The sequence below is a fragment of the Lissotriton helveticus genome, chromosome 2_2, assembly GCF_964261635.1.
Source record: "Lissotriton helveticus chromosome 2_2, aLisHel1.1, whole genome shotgun sequence".
NCBI lineage: Eukaryota > Metazoa > Chordata > Amphibia > Caudata > Salamandridae > Lissotriton > Lissotriton helveticus.
Window position 1 is genome coordinate 463,789,476 of NC_136060.1, and position 12,372 is coordinate 463,801,847.

Below are 12,372 nucleotides of genomic sequence, written 5' to 3' on the forward strand. Positions count from 1 at the left end.
TTAGGGATTCCTGTGCATAAAAAGTCAATCCAATATGTTTCACGTTGTAATAATTTAATAGAATTGTCTTGACCATCTTTTTTAGGTACTACCTCTATGATCTGAGCTCTTAATTGTGCAATGTTGTGACTATTCTCATCCCAGTGGATGGCTATCGGGGTGCCTTTCTTCTTGGCCCTAATATTGCTCTTATGCTCTGTAAGCCTAATTTTCAACTTTCTTTCTGTTTTGCCCACATAAAGTTTGCCACATGGGCATTTGAGACAGTAAACAACGTTAGTGGTGTTGCAATCTGATGTGTGCTTAAGTTTGATACTTTTGCCTGTCATTGGATGGGTCAAAGTATTTCCGACAATGATGTTGTTACAATTCACACAGTTCCGGCATTTCATTGTGCCTTTGTATTCAAGGTTAGTTGTGGGACACTTTGGCGACCGAATTATATCTAGCAAGTTGCGACCTCTAGTGTATGCAAATATCGGTCTGTCCTGAAAAATTCCATTAAATTCACTTTCATTTTGAAGAATTTCCCATCTTTTCAATATGCTCTGTTTAATTTGTCTAGCAGATGAGGAGTATTTCGACACAAATGTAAATGCATTTTTAGGTGTCTTATTGGTTGGTAACAGAAATGTTTGACGGTCAATTATTGCTAATCGGTCTATACATTGGTTTAAAACTTTGGTGGGGTAGCCACGGTGTTCAAATCTCCTACACTGGACTGGTATCTGGTTCTCAAATAACTCCTGTGTTGCGCAAATTCTTTTGATTCTCAAGAGGTGGGAATATGGCAACTTCGTAATCAGACTCATCGGGTGGAAGCTGTTGTACATCAAAGTGTTATTTCTATCAGTTGGTTTCGTGTAAATATCAGTCATAAGTTTTCTGTTCCTGCGGTCGTTTGTAACAAGGACATCCAAATAGTGTACAGAGTTCGAACTAATGGAATGAGTAAACTGAATTCTAGGATTCTTGGTGTTCAAATCTACGATGAGGTTTTCGAGTTCTGATTGAGTTTTTGACCATACCAGGAAAATGTCATCGATGTATCGACCATACATGACTAGACCCTGATTCCATTGATCGTTCGTGTGAATATGTTCATGCTCAAAAAGGGACATGTAAATATTAGCGTAGGCCGGAGCCCCAGAAAAACCCATGCTGGTGCCGGTCATCTGTCCAAAAAATTGATCTTGCCATTGGAAATAACTATTATGCAAACAAAAATGTAGTAGTTTCAAGATGAACAAGCTTTTTTGTTGGGAAAAGTGCATTTGCAATAGGGCCCATTCGACAGCTTCCATTCCTTGTTGATGATTAATGGATGTATATAGTGCTGTTACATCGATGGTACATAATGTCCAATCTTCTCGCCAGTATTCTTGTATGGATTCAAGTTTGGTTAAAAAATGGGTAGTGTCCTTAATGTAAGTGTACCAAGATTGTACAAATCGTTGCAGAAAGTGGTCTAAATATTTCCCAATGGGGTCAAAGATAGAACTGCACCCGGACACAATCGGACGGAATGGAGGATCTGTGGGATGTTTGTGTTTCTTGGGTATCATATAGAGTGCCGGTCTTCGTGGGTTGTGTGTAGTAAGAAACAATTTTTGTTGCTCAGTAATGATCCCGGATTGATATGCTTCTTGCAGCACTTCAAATAGAGCCTTTTGTAGAAAGCTGGTGGGATCACTTTCAAGTGGTAAGTAGGTGTTTGGATCGTGGACGTGTTCATTAACCTTCTGGTTGTAATATTCTGTGTCCATGATGACCAAGGCGCCACCCTTGTCAGCTGGTTTAAGAGTAAGATGAGAGTTCTGAGTGATAGATTGTATTGTGTGGTAATCGTGAATCATACTTTTTTTTGTTTCATTGATCTATATCTGATCTTCGATAGATCTCTTTTGACGGTATCCTCGAAATAATCAAGAATCTTGTGAGATGTTGGAGCCATATATTTACTTTTGGGTTGGAACTTTGTCTCTTCCAACGATTGATCTTGGTTCGACTGGCTTTCCATGACATTTCTGTAGTAGTGACACAATCTCAGTTTGCGCATGAATTTAAAGAATGCCACGTTCGTTCCCAAAGGTGTGGTGTCGTTAGTAGGTACGAAGGACATGCCTTTGTTCAAGGTCATAATTTGCTTTTTAGATAATTCACAAGAGGAAATGTTTATGATGAGGGTAGATTCTTCCCACTGCGCAGTAACTTTCCCTCTGCCTCTCCTGGTGTAGCGCTTACAGGCCCTCTCGTTGTTTCGGTTGTTGGTGGAGGTGGTTGTCCTTCCATCATGGCCTGTGATAAAAAAGACGGTCCTGATGTAGTTATCTCAGACGCATGTGTCGTCGGAGCCGACATGACTGAAGCGGAACTAGTTGCTGATGTTGATGGCATACCAGTTTTTGCTAAAGGTTGTCTGGATGCAGAGATATCCTGATCGGTGGTAATGGACTCTTCGCTGGAGTTCATAGTTTTGCGTGGAGTGAAACGTCTTTTTGCATATATCTCCGCCCATGTGTAGACCTCGTTTAATTTATAATCTATAGTATCTCTTCGATACTTCCTTATCTTCCCTTCCTGCAGTTCATGGTTATACCGATCAAGTTTTGCATTAAGTTCTTCTAAAGTGGTTGCCCAGATGGTCGGGTCAATTACTAATGATAGATCTTTTTTTAGATTGAAAATTTCTTCATCCAAGTCTTTAATTGTGCGGGATAATTCTTCAATGATTAAAAGGATCAGATCTAGGGAACATTTGTTCAAAATGGAAAACCATTTATCCATGACAAGGTTGCTGTGAAGGCGAAGAATTTGGGAGTGATAGTGGACTGTGAGTTATCCTTTGGACCCCACATCTTGTCCATTGTTGGGAAGTGCTTCGGCATCTTACGGATGTTGAGGAAATTTCTCCCTCTACTGTCACTCAATCACAGGAAAACAGTCGTACAGGCATTAATCGGGTCGCGTCTGGACTACGCAAACGCTCTCTTTCTGGGTCTACCAAAATATCTCATGACCCGTTTGCAAGTAGTCCAGAATTCGGCAGCCCGTGCCATTTTTGGACTCCCAAGGAGAGCTGGCGCCACTGCCTTATTGAACACTCTTCATTGGCTACCTATCTCCAAGCGGGTCCTTTTTAAATGCCTGACTGTGGCCTTCAAGGCCCTTAATGGTATTGGCCCCAAATATATTGGGAAACGCGTTTTCCGGTATGTGCCAAGCAGGAATCTCAGGTCATCGGGTCTGTCTTTGCTTAAAGTTCCTGTAATTCGTCGTGCACGATTGGGAGGTCGCTCTTTCCGCTATCTGACACCCAAGGCATGGAACGAACTACCAGTGTCCCTGAGATCGGCTCCCTGTCTTCTGACTTTTAGAAAGGATCTGAAGACATGGCTTTTTAGGAAATAGTCTTTCTTTCTGTTCTTTTGTTGTGTGGTTGCTTTCTATGCTGTCTTTCTTTGCCAAAGCGCCGGGATGCTCCTTTGGAGTTGCCGTGCGCTATAAAAGAAATAAAGTAACATAACATAACATAACATAACAGAAGTGTGGCTCACTGGTTAGAGGAGGCAGACCTGGAAGCAGAGGTCAGCCCGGGACCAGGGTTCAATTCCCGGCTCGGCGGGGTCTTGAGTCCTAAAATGTCCATGGACTCGACAATTCTCGCTCCGGTGCCTACTCGATTCACGGGTTCACACTCTGCGACTCTGGGCAATAGCTTGCTTAATCTCCACAACGGCCCCTCGCGGCGGGATGCCTGGCTTTCACCTTGCGGATACCCTGCCGGGGTTATCTCACAGGGGAATACCAGGACGGGTTCCCTAAGCAAGCGCTTAGAAACCGCTCGGTGATTTGCGCTATATAAATTCCTGTACATTTATATTTACATTTACAATCTAAATAGCATAGGTCTCAGTGCTATCCGCAGTCCCCTGGGTATCCTTTTTGCTCGATGGTATTGCACAAGCGTTGATGCATGAAGACGTTGATTTAGTTGTCTCCTTGTTACGTATTCCAATTGTTTTAAACGTTAGGTAGTTGAACCCCCTTTGGTGTCTACCAATTTGATTTCATTGATTAAAGCGTATATATCTGTGGCCTCTTCTGCTGTGTATGCTAATGTGTTTGCCCTGTTTTCAGTGATGTGCGTTATGCTGTCAAAAGATGCCATATTTCCACTAATCTGAATTTAAAATGTGATTTGGTGGTGCTTCCTCAAGGGGCTAGGTTAGAAATTGAGGAGCACTCGACAATTTTAACTCAAATAGTCTATTTTAATCCAAGGGTGCTGCACTACAGTATTGTGTTTGGCTAACACAAAAAGTGAAGAACAGAAAAATTAAGTAGGGGGAACCTACTTGTAGTGTGCACTGTTCCTATGGGAAAAGAACCCCTTTTCCTACAATTCTGTTTCAATCAAATATTAGTAGTTAACATAAAAATATCAAAAATTTCACTTTCAGCTTTTTAATTTTAGTTCATTGTTCAACATATTATACAACAATTCCTTATTGTTTGTACTGAAGAACATCAAGAATGAAAAACATAACATTGATTTGTATTCTTAAATTTAAATAAATAGCAAATCAGATACGCTGTTTAATCATATCTTTGTTGACAAGAAAACCATGATCCATGGTAACTATGATTCCATAGAGTTAATTTTCTGGAGACATGGTGCCCAATGCATTTCGGGACCTGAAGGTACCCTTCTTCAGGGGTAAAATCCTATAAAATATATACAAAACATATAATCAGTTCTTGTAATTGCAATATAATGTACACAGCATATTGTCATTGAAATCACATAACAAACTGAGAACTGTTATTGTGTGACACTTGAGGGGGAAAAAACGGTACATACAATAATAACATAATGTTATTTCAATCCAATCAAAAAAAGGGGGGACATACATAGCATAAATCCTCAGGTAGAATGCTTTTACATAATGTATTCCTAGTCATTCATGAGTGGCAAGCAACACATTTTAAGTGCTCTTCCTTACTGCACAATGCTAACCAACAATTATAAATGCTTAAACATCAATAATTATAAACCAAATCCCTGTGGTTTTCACGGTTATCTCTACTGCCATATACACATACCTTGTCTACTGTGTGTAACGTGTAAGGTGGAATCCTATATTCAGGTTTTAGAAAACTTTACTGTTTCCAGGAAACGTGGTGTCTACAATTGAAAGGGAAACAGAACGATTCTATAAGCTAAATGTTTAAGGTGGCAGAAAAAGGGTGCATGTAAAAAAAGGGGAGGCGAAATTACCTAAATCGTGACGGAACACAGCGACGGAGGTAAACTTCTGCTACTCAGCTCTATATGTTAACTTATCTGGATTTCAACACCAAGCCGATAAATCTGGGAAACTGTGGTGGTAATACAATGTAACAGTCAATTAATACATGACTGATCAATACTGGGAATCAAAATGTCGAAACAATGATAAACAACACATACCTGAAACTGTGTCCCTAGTGTAGCGACACGATGTAAAGTATCAATCGGGTAAGAAAAAACAAACGCCCAATACTTGGTTGCTGCAGGGTGGCGAATCTAAATAAATCAGTAAATTACATAAATAGAGTGAGGAATGTACAGCACGGTTACATTTACAGCTAATCAAATAAAAGGATGGCAAAAGCCTGTGTAAATATACCTCAAACGTTTGTAACCAAAGCTAGGGTTATATCCGGGGTGTCGAACTTGTGCTGCTCGCAGTGGCGAGGTGGTATTAAGTTGCAGTCTCCTGGATAACAGAAAACAGCCAAATATAAGAAACTACACTAAGAAAATGCTATATAATGTTAACTAACGAATAATTGCTTCTGAAGGGGTCTCTCCAGGCAAAAAATGTATAACGTGTAACAAGAAACGGATGTTTACCTTGGTGTTGGAAGGATTACCGAGCTCCGATGTGCGTTGACTACAAAAAGTCAATTACGCGCGCAAGGATATCATACATTCTTTTAAAGAGTTCCTGCACCTACGGAAGAGCTATGGGAAATGAAGTCCTGTGAATATAGAAGGGGGAAGTAAAAGTGCGTGTTTGGCACTGAGTTTAAAAGCTTGTGATGTTAACCTTGCATTGTGCAAGTACGCAATCTTGTCAATCTTAGTGCGTGGGAATTATAAACGTAGAAAGGAAACACTTTTGATCGTGTCCTGACTGTTATGCAAATGAACCTGAGTTCCCGGACAAAAATACTTATGTGAGAATAGTTTCTCTACAACATCATAAGTGTATGTTGAGACATGTAATTGACTTTAATGCACGAATCATGCATTGTTAACAACCTGATATATAAGTATGAAAATGTACCCAGGTACACCAGGTAGTCTCATATGTTTAGCTGTGACATAGTATGTGGCCTGTAAGTCCTACCTCCACACATTGTTCTTACTAGAAAAAAACGGAAAAGAGAAAGTGGAGAATCACCTGCTATTTCAAAATTGTACTTGCCTGTTCTTTATGTATATGCCACTAAAAATTTAAAATTTAAATTACTACTTGAGGCAAATTCCTGATAGTGGGAAACACACGTTGATCCGTGTGTTTCTCCAACAGGCTATAGTATCATATTCTGGACATCTCCATTTCCAAACATGACAATGCAAGTGTATTAAACAAGATCCATCCCGGATCATATGGTTATGTAGCGTACAATTATATACCATAGACTGTATTATTTGAGCAAGGAAACAAAAGCCTGTACAGGTTAATTCTAAATACACCTCCACCTCCACCAACAACCGAAACAACGAGAGGGCCTATAAGCGCTGCACCAGGAGAGGCAGAGGGAAAGTTACTGCGCAGTGGGAAGAATCTACCCTCATCATAAACATTTCCTCTTGTGAATTATCTAAAAAGCAAATTATGACCTTGAACAAAGGCATGTCCTTCGTACCTACTAACGACACCACACCTTTGGAAACGAACGTGGCATTCTTTAAATTCATGCGCAAACTGAGATTGTGTCACTACTACAGAAATGTCATGGAAAGCCAGTCGAACCAAGATCAATCATTGGAAGAGACAAAGTTCCAACCCAAAAGTAAATATATGGCTCCAACATCTCACAAGATTCTTGATTATTTTGAGGATACCGTCAAAAGAGATCTATCGAAGATCAGATATAGATCAATGAAACAAAATTTTTTTACGATTCATGATTACCACACAATACAATCTATCACTCAGAACTCTCATCTTACTCTTAAACCAGCTGACAAGGGTGGCGCCTTGGTCATCATGGACACAGAATATTACAACCAGAAGGTTAATGAACACGTCCACGATCCAAACACCTACTTACCACTTGAAAGTGATCCCACCAGCTTTCTACAAAAGGCTCTATTTGAATTGCTGCAAGAAGCATATCAATCCGGGATCATTACTGAGCAACAAAAATTGTTTCTTACTACACACAACCCAAGAAGACCGGCACTCTATATGATACCCAAGATACACAAACATCCCACAGATTCTCCATTCCGTCCGATTGTGTCCGGGTGCAGTTCTATCTTTGACCCCATTGGGAAATATTTAGACCACTTTCTGCAACAATTTGTACAATCTTGGTACACTTACATTAACCCCTATGACGCTCATGACGAGCTGGGCTCGTCATGGCGTAGCCTCCTCGCACGCTCATGACGAGCCCAGCTCGTCACGTAAAGTGCGATTTTAAAAAACCCAGCGTACGGGCGGAATTACGCCCGCACGCATGCGGTTAAGGACACTACCCATTTTTTAACCAAACTTGAATCCATCCAAGAATACTGGCGAGAAGATTGGACATTATGTACCATCGATGTAACAGCACTATATACATCCATTAATCATCAACAAGGAATGGAAGCTGTCGAATGGGCCCTATTGCAAATGCACTTTTCCCAACAAAAAAGCTTGTTCATCTTGAAACTACTACATTTTTGTTTGCATAATAGTTATTTCCAATGGCAAGATCAATTTTTTGGACAGATGACCGGCACCAGCATGGGTTTTTCTGGGGCTCCGGCCTACGCTAATATTTACATGTCCCTTTTTGAGCATGAACATATTCACACGAACGATCAATGGAATCAGGGTCTAGTCATGTATGGTCGATACATCGATGACATTTTCCTGGTATGGTCAAAAACTCAATCAGAACTCGAAAACCTCATCGTAGATTTGAACACCAAGAATCCTGGAATTCAGTTTACTCATTCCATTAGTTCGAACTCTGTACACTATTTGGATGTCCTTGTTACAAACGACCGCAGGAACAGAAAACTTATGACTGATATTTACACGAAACCAACTGATAGAAATAACACTTTGATGTACAACAGCTTCCACCCGATGAGTCTGATTACGAATTTGCCATATTCCCACCTCTTGAGAATCAAAAGAATTTGCGCAACACAGGAGTTATTTGAGAACCAGATACCAGTCCAGTGTAGGAGATTTGAACAGCGTGGCTACCCCACCAAAGTTTTAAACCAATGTATAGACCGATTAGCAATAATTGACCGTCAAACATTACTGTTACCGACCAATAAGACACCTAAAAATGCATTTACATTTGTGTCGAAATACTTAAACAGAGCATATTGAAAAGATGGGAAATTCTTCAAAATGAAAGTGAATTTAATGGAATTTTTCAGGACAGACCGATATTTGCATACACTAGAGGTCGCAACTTGCTAGATATAATTCGGTCGCCAAAGTGTCCCACAACTAACCTTGAATACAAAGGCACAATGAAATGCCGGAACTGTGTGAATTGTAACAACATCATTGTCGGAAATACTTTGACCCATCCAATGACAGGCAAAAGTATCAAACTTAAGCACACATCAGATTGCAACACCACTAACTTTGTTTACTGTCTCAAATGATTCAAAAAGGGGGGTGGTGATGGACAGAGTATCTGAATTAAGCAGAACACTCCTACCCAGTCAAAAGATCAGGGCTTGATCCATCACCGTTTTTTAGCTCACTGCACCATCCCAGTTCAGAACCTGGCTACATGCAAATTAGTCTGACCCTGGCCCAGTGCATCATGGGAACAGGGCAGACCAAACTACCAAGCCAATTCTTTACTGGAAAGGAAACAAGCTTCCGGGGACCGGTTTCTGGCATTACAGCCGTCTCCGGCCAGGCTTGCTTGAATCCTGATGGTGCAGTGAGCAAGGGACTCACATCTGAGCATACCCTTCCACACTTGAGGTGGCCAAAACGATTCAAAAAGGGGGGTGGTGATGGACAGGGTATCTGAATTAAGCAGAACACTCCTACCCAGTCAAAAGATCAGGGCTTGATCCATCACCGTTTTTTAGCTCACTGCACCATCCCAGTTCAGAACCTGGCTACATGCAAATTAGTCTGACCCTGGCCCAGTGCATCATGGGAAAAGGGCAGACCAAACTACCAAGCCAATTCTTTACTGGAAAGGAAACAAGCTTCCGGGGACCGGTTTATCACCAACTTGAACTAAGTAACTTCTACCATCTTTAAGTCAACTTTAAGTACAGTATTGTGGATTTTTGTAGTTTGTGGACTTGTGTTGAGTCTTTATAAAGAATACTTATTTTTATGAAACCTGTGTTGTATCCATCTGTATTGTTTTCCTGTATTACTGTGTATATTCACAAATGCTTAACACACTGCCTCTGAGATAAACCTGTCTGCTCGTGCCAAGCTACCAAGGGAGTAAGCAAGGGTTATCTAGGAGTATAATCCCCTTATCCTGACTTAGAAGCAAGGGTCCCTATTTGGACAAAGGTGTATACCATTACCAACTATAAACCCCCAGATCTAACATCTCCCTTTATATCAATGCAGGACAGACAATTCACAATCCACAAACATCGGAATAGAGTGCCAACGGGATTCAGATCCCTGCAGCTACTTGAGTCTGCATGTTTAAAGGAAGCAGAGCAAGCCTCTACTGGAGAACAAGCACTTATTGGGGAAGAAGCCACAGTTGCTAATGAATTTGTAGAACTATCATGGACACAAACAGGCCTGATTAGCATCATTGGTGTCTGTTCCTTAGCTAAATCATGTCCAAACAAATTCTTTCTTTTCCATATTCCCCAGAGCAGTCCCCTTACTGTATAATTGAATAGTGCTGGTAGAGCTAGCGGGCTTTAGAGATCATGGGAGAAATCTGGTGCAGATGGGCCTCCAGCATTGATTGCGCCCATGACAGAAGGTGGGAGGAGGATACCTGTCCCCTGTGATGATCCTGATGACAAGTGGCTTATTGGCCCCCATCCAAGGCCAGAGACTAATCAAGGCTATTCTTGGTCCCTCAAACCCAAGCTCTTTTGGAGACCCAGACTGATCCCAAAAAAGGCTTGCAATTCAACTCAACAACAAACTCAAATCCAGCAATGAATGTTCAATAACTGACTAAAAGTGAAGCTAACACAGCCAGAAGACTAATACACCCCCCCCAAAAAAACTCTTAAGTGAGGGGAACGTCCTCTCCTTTACTCCAGTGTATCAATCTGGGGGAACCATGAAATATCAAATGGGGGGAATTTCTTAAACTGCTTAAATGTCTCCAGGGCCTACACCATATACCATCAAGTAACCAATGTATGGGAAGCTTTGTTCCATCCATGAATCCTCAGGAAAAAGAGAAACCAAATTCCTTGGCGCAACACCAGCCTGCCGTACTAAATTCTTAAACATTCAGTGGTACTGACATCCAGAGGACTAGTGGTGGAAAAGGTCAGCCCAGAATCTTATACTGTGATCTTCCTCGAGAAATCAATGGTGAACAACCTCATTAACTCCAAACAATAGTCTAGAAGCCACTCAATTTCAATTCTGAAAACAGTGTGTGGTCCTGCATTCTACCTTCTAGCTAAAGAAGTTCTCTGAACCTGTACTTTGGTACCTCCACAATTGGCTACTGGTGTACCCTTGATAGTCCCTAGTATATGGTACTAAGGTACCAAGGGCATTAGTACACCAGGGTCTCCCAAGGGCTGCAGAATGTATTATGCCACCCATGAGAGACCATACAAACTGTGACTATAGGCCAGTCATTGCAGAGTGTGTAAGCTGGTGCTAGCACCACTCACGACAGATATAACTTTCCTAATATCTTAGGTCACTAGACTTAAAACCTATAAGTCACTCCTAAGGCAGGCCTTTCAATGCTGAAAGCAGGGTGTTGGCTTATAAGTGTGAGGGTGCCCCTGCATGAGCAGGACACCCCTTCAAACCCCGGAGTCGATTCTCGAGGCTTTGTAAGTGCGGTCAGCCATTTTTGATACATATAGTGGCCATGCGTCATTACGCGATGACTAACTATAAAGTGGCTGTGCCGCACCTGGGCATGTTTGGAATCAAACTTGTTGGAATCATACTCCAACACATTACCGGTGTTAACGGTATTATTCCATGCACTGGGGGGCTCCTCCGGGAAGCCCCCAGTAGTCCCAGTAGCAGCCTTTCAGGGTCTGCCAGCAAGCTAGTGCTGCTACCGACCCCAGACACGATTCATGATTCAGCCCTCCTGCTGCTGAGCTCGAGCAGGGGAAGGTAGAACAATAGGTTTCCTGTCACAGGGAGGTGTGACCACCTCCCAGACAGGATTTTGTGTATTGGGCTGGGGTGGATGCTCTTGCCAGCGCCACCAGACTGCTTTGAAGGGCACATTTGATGCCCTCCTTGCATACTCCAGTTTGAACCAGTTTGGGGAGCCCTTGGATCCAGCTCTGGCGTGAAACTTGACAAAGAACATGTGAGTATCCTCCCCTCTGTCCAGCCCCTCCTCTGGGAGGGACCACTGAGTTGTCCTAACTCCTTTCTTAGGGTATAAAAGGGCTTATCTGTGACTCAAGCCTGAAACCATGTCACTCTATGACCGTCTGGACACTTGACCTTCACTGGACTACGCCTGGAACCGAGACAGCACCAAGGAAGACTCCTGCTGCTCCTGATCTTGCAGTTCTGCAAGTCCTCTTCATTGTTTGTGTCTGTGCTTCTACCAGGATCTTAAACAGACATGTGGGCATCAAGGACACCCGAAGTAATCCCCTTGAAGTGAAGGGGAGAGGATGTAGCCTTACTGCTAGAGCAGTCACCCCCAAAGCTAGGGAACCAGGTCTGAGTCTCGGCAACGACAGCTCAACATCCTGTGGTTCTGGGCAAAGCACTTAATCTACCAGTTCCTAACAACAACAAAAAAGAATGTGTCCATCTGTAACGAAACTGGTGCTCATGTAAAGCGCTCTGATACCCCACTTGTCTCAAGTCGAGTTCTTACTATATAAAACTCTAAAATAAAAAGAGAAAAAAAGGAGCTACTCCCCTGCATCTGCAGGCACTGCAACGAAGCTGACCGGTCTGC